This window comes from Aotus nancymaae, unplaced genomic scaffold (assembly GCF_030222135.1).
Source record: "Aotus nancymaae isolate 86718 unplaced genomic scaffold, 86718_ANA_hifiasm-v0.15.2.pri h1tg000009l, whole genome shotgun sequence".
Lineage (NCBI taxonomy): Eukaryota > Metazoa > Chordata > Mammalia > Primates > Aotidae > Aotus > Aotus nancymaae.
Window position 1 is genome coordinate 9997519 of NW_026988420.1, and position 6000 is coordinate 10003518.

Genomic DNA, 6000 nt, shown 5'->3' on the forward strand with positions numbered 1-6000 from the left:
CCTTCTAGTTCCTGATGACTGGAACCTCAGTGTCAGGAAGCCCATGGATAATGGTCTGATGAATCTATAGGGAACTGAGAATTCTGGATACCTGCCATGTGCTTGGTTCATAGCATGTATCTCCCCCAAAACCTTGTTTTTTATATATGTGGTACTGCCCTGAAACAGACTTGTGTCTCCTCTGCTGATGTCTTTTGTTTTTGTGACAGTGCCTGCCAGATTGAATGAGATGGCTATGCCAGAAGAGATTCCAGGGCAGAGTTGTATCTTATTTGAAGCTATGCTTTGGCTTTTTTGTAAACTGGTTTATTTAGCTTCTTTTAGTTGCCTGCTACTTCATGACACCTGATTGCATCAGCTTGGGTCTCTTAAACACTTCTCTCTTCAGTAGGATAAGTAGTCTAGGTGCTAGACTGATGCTGTTTCTGATTTTTTTAAATTGCTTTTTTTTTTTCCTTTGAGATAGAGTCTCTCTTTGTCGCCCAGGCTGGAGTGCAGTGGTATGATCTCAGCTCACTGCCACCTCCACCTCCCAGGTTCAGGCGATTCTCCTGCCTCAGCCTCCCAAGCAGCTGGGATTATAGGTGCACACCACCACACTCAGCTAATTTTTGTATTTTTAGTAGAGACGGGGTTTCACCATGTTGGCCAGACTGGTCTCGAACTCCTGACCTTAAGTGATCCACCTGCCTCAGCCTCCGAAAGTGCTGGGATTACAGGTGTGAGCCACCACACCTAGCCTAAATTGCTTTCTTATTTAATATTAAAATATGACTGCTGGCCATGGACGAGATTTTTCCCTTCCACCCAGGTTCCCTTATTCTTTTATTTTAGGACTGTTACTCTAACAAACCAGTCTTTTGACAAAGATCAAAAAGTAGGTATCCTAAACCCTTATAAACTCTGAGAGTGAGAGGAAGACAGATAAAGGAGACGAACACCTCTGGAAAGACGTCACATCATAAGAAGACAGAAGGCCATATTTAATACTTAGGGGATGCTTTAACTGACAGAATGTAATAAGATTATAGTTGCTCAGCAGGCAGATCACCTGAGGTCAGGAGTTCAAGACCAGCCTGGCCAACATGGTGAAACCCCATCTCTACTAAAAATACAAAATTCAGCTGGGCATGGTGGTGCATGCCTATAATCCTAGCTACTCAGGAGGCTGAGGCAGGAGAATTGCTTGAATCTGGGAGATGGAGGTTGCAATGAGCTGAGATGGCACTACTGCACTCCAGCCTGGGTGACAGAGCAAGACTCCATCTCAAATAAATAATAAAAATGATAGATCTTGGCCGGGCGTGGTGGCTCACACCTGTAATCCAAGCACTTTGGAGGCCAAGGCGGGCAGATCACCTGAGGTCGGGAGTTCAAGACCAGCCTGACCAACATGGTGAAACCCCGTCTTTAAAAAAAAAAAAAAAAAAAGCTAGATCTTTAAAAAGAGAACAGATTTTGCTCTTTTGTATCTTGGGCAACTCTTATGGATTTCTGCACAAGTGCAGCTGTTTCTAATGGTCTGTGAGCAAATTTTTTTGGAAGCTTATTTTCATCATCGTTGGTACGTATCAGTGAAATAATAGTAAACACTTATCAGGCTCTATGTGCCTAATAGTATGTTAAGTAGTCTAAAATAATATTTAATCCTCACAAACAATGCTGAGTGGTAAGTAATGTCCATTTTATGGAACCATTTCCTGCCTAGCATACCATCATGAGTACTGGTCCTTCTTTGGAGGAATTCTAGCCATGGCCAAAATCAGAGTGTACTTTCACAGAATTCTTCTCTCTCCTGACCCCATCTCACCTCCAAACTAAGAAAATGGAGCTGATCCCAGCAAAGCTGTGAAGGAATGGGAGTTTGTCTTTGGCACCCCTCCTTGAATTCTGACACCCAAACTCCTCCTATCCACAGGATGAAGACTAAACTTCCACCTTTAAAGTCAAGATACTTTTGCTAAAAATGTAATCCCTGTGACACTTAAGTACCTTGTAGAGAGTGCAACTTTAGAGTGGACTCTATGATTGAGGCTCCCAGTGCAATGTGTTGAGGGGAGGGGTGCTGAGGTGAGAGGGGAACTACCCAGACATCACTTGCTGCAGACCACCTTTCTTACCACACTCGCCATTTTCCCTAGCATTTGTGTGAGAGTCCAGGAGATAATAAGCTGGCTCTCTTTTTTATTCTGTTTGATCTCTCTCTCTTATTATTTTTTTATTTTCTGAGACCACCTTTTGCTCCTGTCACCCAGGCTAGAGTGCAGGGATGCAATCTCAGCTCACTGCAACCTCCATCTCCTGAGTTCAAGCAATTCTCCTGCCTTGGCCTCCCAAGTAGCTGGAATTACAGGTGCCCACCACCACACCTGACTAATTTTTGTATGTTTAGAAGAGACAGGTTTCACCATGTTGGCTAGGCTGAATTCCTAACCTCAAGTGATCTGCCTGCCTCAGCCTCCCAAAGTGCTGGGATTACAGGCATGAGCCTGTAATCATTTGTCTAACATGAGTCCAGAGAAAGTTCCTGAGCCTAATATCATTTTCTTTTTAAAGAGATGATGTTTTGCTGTGTCACACAGGCTGGAGCACAGTGGCACAATCCTGGCTCACTGCAGTCTCAAACTCCTGGGCTCAAACAATCCTATCATCTCAGCCTCCCAGGTAGTTGGGACTATAGGCATGTACTGCCATCCCTGGCTACTTTTTTAAAACGTTTTTTGTAGAGATGGGGTCTCACTATGTTGTCCAGGTTGGTCTCGAACTCCTGGGCTCAACTGATTCTCCCACCAGAGAGTGGGATTATTATCCTCCCAGAGTGCTAGGATTACAGGCATGAGCCACCGTACCCGGCCTAATGTTATGTTTATAATGTGTAAGAGGGAGAACAAGAGGTCACTTTTCTTTTTTTGAGAGGGAGTCTTGCCCTGTTGCCCAGGCTGGAGTGCAGTGATGCGATCTCGGCTCACTGCAACCTCCACCTCCTGGGTTAAAGCAGTTCTCCTGCCTCAGCTTCCTGAGTAGCTGGGATTACAAGCATGTGCCACCACGCCCAACTAATTTTTTGTATCTTTAGTAGATACTGGGTTTCACCGTGTTGACCAACTGGTCTCAAACTCTTGACCTCGTAATCTGCCCACCTCGGCTTCCCAAAGTGCTGGGATTACAGGCGTGAGCCACTGCACCAGCCCAGAGGTCACTTTTAACCTCACTTTTCTTAACATTTCTCATCCTTTTTTCTTCCTACCTCCTTTCCTTGGAGCAGGGTACCACTATACATAATATAATAGTATGATGAACCATCTGGCAGATAGACCAGCACTATAAGCCTTTACTAATTAAAAGAAAAGCAGGGACTTTTATCTGATTGTATTAGAAATTGTGTAAGTTTTCTTGGTTTGGAGGTGAGATGGGGTGGGGAAAGAGAATACATTTTCAGATGCATTAGCTTTCAGTTTAACTGGATTCTATTAAGCCATGTAGTCTAAAATGTTAGGGCTTTCAAGAATGATTTTCTTGTGGACCATATTTTTAAGTGTTGAAACTTATATTTAAGTGATCTCAAGGTTATAAGTTTTTTTTATTGTGTTGTAGAATTGAAAGAGTATGTTTCTGGACTAAAAACTATAATCTGGTTTGGTCATGAAACACAATGGCTATTTATTTGGTAAGTATTTACTAAGCATGACTATATCTCAGGCACTGGAGATACAAAAGCACTAGACATAAGCATTCATAGTCTAGTGGGAAATGCAGCTGTGGATGGGTAACAATACCAGGTAGGTACAGAGGGGTGAATAAAGTGTTGCTATGCATGAGAATACTCCAGTTAATGCATTGTTGCCACTTGTGCCCTTCATGGATTTCCAGTGTTTCAGGCATTTGAATGCAGTAACTTATACTTAATTTTAAAACTTTATTGAATAGAATTTAATCATCCATAATTCTTAAGACGTAAAAGGATTTATGCAATGCCTCAGACTGATTATTATGAAAACATGGTTATTATGAAAACATAGTGGATGTCTGTAATACAGTGATCTCAATAGAAAGCTGAATTAAGAGCTTACTGGACTGGTCCTCTTGACATTTAAGCTTTACTTCTGATTACCATTCCAGTGTATCTCCTTGAACAAAGCCTGTCAGCCACTTTGCCATTTATTTATTCAGTGAAAAACCATTGCTGCCCACTGTGTGCCAAGCACCAGGGGAAGAGGTGATAGGTATTTGTGATAATGGACCTTACATACCACCAGTTCTCTGCCTGTCCTACTAAATAAGCAGGAAGAATAATAGCTCATGTTTCTTGTATCCTTACTATGTGCCCAGCACCATGCTAAGCATTTGACTCATATAACTCATTTACTCCTCCCAGCCACCCTGTAATCTGGGTTCTCTTATTATCTGTGTTTTATCGATGTGAGTCAGAGGCACTGTGAAGTTTAAGAACCTGCCCGGGGTCATACAGTAATACAGTAGAACCTGCCCCAGGTCTAGCCAGGGGCAGAGCCAGCTTAAATCCCGGAATGGCACTCTGAAACACAGGCTCCTGGCCACTATGTGCTAGATAATGGGTCCTCCACTCTTCACTGCCCACAGCTATCATTCACCTGCCTAGGGTTCAATGACTCCTCACTAAATGCTGGTGGCAAAGCCTCAGAAGTTACCTTTCCTGAACCAAAAATAATTGCTTCTAAATTCTGCCTCAGTTGCTTTGCCTTTAGAGACTGGGTTTCCAGTATTTATTTAGTTCGTAGAGTTTCTTATTTTGGAATGATGTTCCTTTTTTGCTGTAGATTCAAATGAGAAAATATTTCCCATTAATGACTACAAATGGCCAGTGTATTTGATTTATTTCCATCCAAGGACTCTTCAGTGCCAGGCTTATGAGAAAATTGCTAGCTCGGGTGGTCATAGCTGGGGGTCTTTGCTATGGCCCAGTGAGCACAAAGGAAGTCCATCCCTATTACTTGAGACCCCCAGGTAATAGGGATACAGAGATGAACAAATAAGACAAGTCCTTGCATTTAGGGAGCCATGGTATTGAAGAAGACTGGGAAGCAAATAAATGGCAGCATAGTTTCTTAAGTGCAGCAGTAGAAATACATGAGAGAATTTTTTTTTTTTTTGAGGCAGAGTCATACACTGTTACCCAGGCTGGAGTGCAATGGTGCGATCTGGGCTCACTGCAACCTCTGCCTCCAGTGTTCGAGCAATTCTCCTGCCTCAGCCTCCTGAGTAGCCGGGATTATGGGTGCCTGCCACCACACCCAGCTAATTTTTTTTTCTTTTGAAACAGAGTCTTCCTCTGTCACCAGGCTAGAGTGCAGTGGTGCGATCTCTGCTCACTGCAACTTCCACCTCCTGGGTTCAAACGATTCTCCTGCCTCAGCCTTCAAATAGCTGGGACTACAGGTGCTCGCCACCAGGCCCAGCTATTTTTTGTAGTTTTAGTCGAGATGTGGTTTCACATGTTGGCCAGGACGGTCTCAATCTCCTGACCTTGCAATCTGCCTGCCTCAGCCTCCCAAAATGCTGAGACTACAGGTGTGAGCCACCTCGCCTGGGCCTAATTTTTGTATTTTTAGTAGAGACGGGATTTCACCATGTTGGCCAGTCTCGAACTCCTGCCCTGAGGTGATCATCCACCTCAGCCTCCCAAAATGCTGGGATTACAGGCGTGAGCCACTGCACCTGGCCTGGAGAATGTTTTTTTGTTTTGTTTTTTGTTTTTTTTTTTTGAGATGGAGTCTCACTCTGTCTCCCAGGCCGGAGTGCAGTGGCATGATTTGGCTCATTGCAACCTCCGCTTCCCGGGTTCAAGCAATTCTCCTGCCTCAGCCTCCCAAGTAGGTGGTACTACAGGCGCATGCTACCACACTCAGCTAATTTTTGTATTTTTAGTAGAGATGGGGTTTCACCTTGTTAACCAAATGGTCAGGATGGTCTGTATCTCCTGACCTCAGGATTCACCCGCCTCGGCCTCCCAAAGTGCTGGGA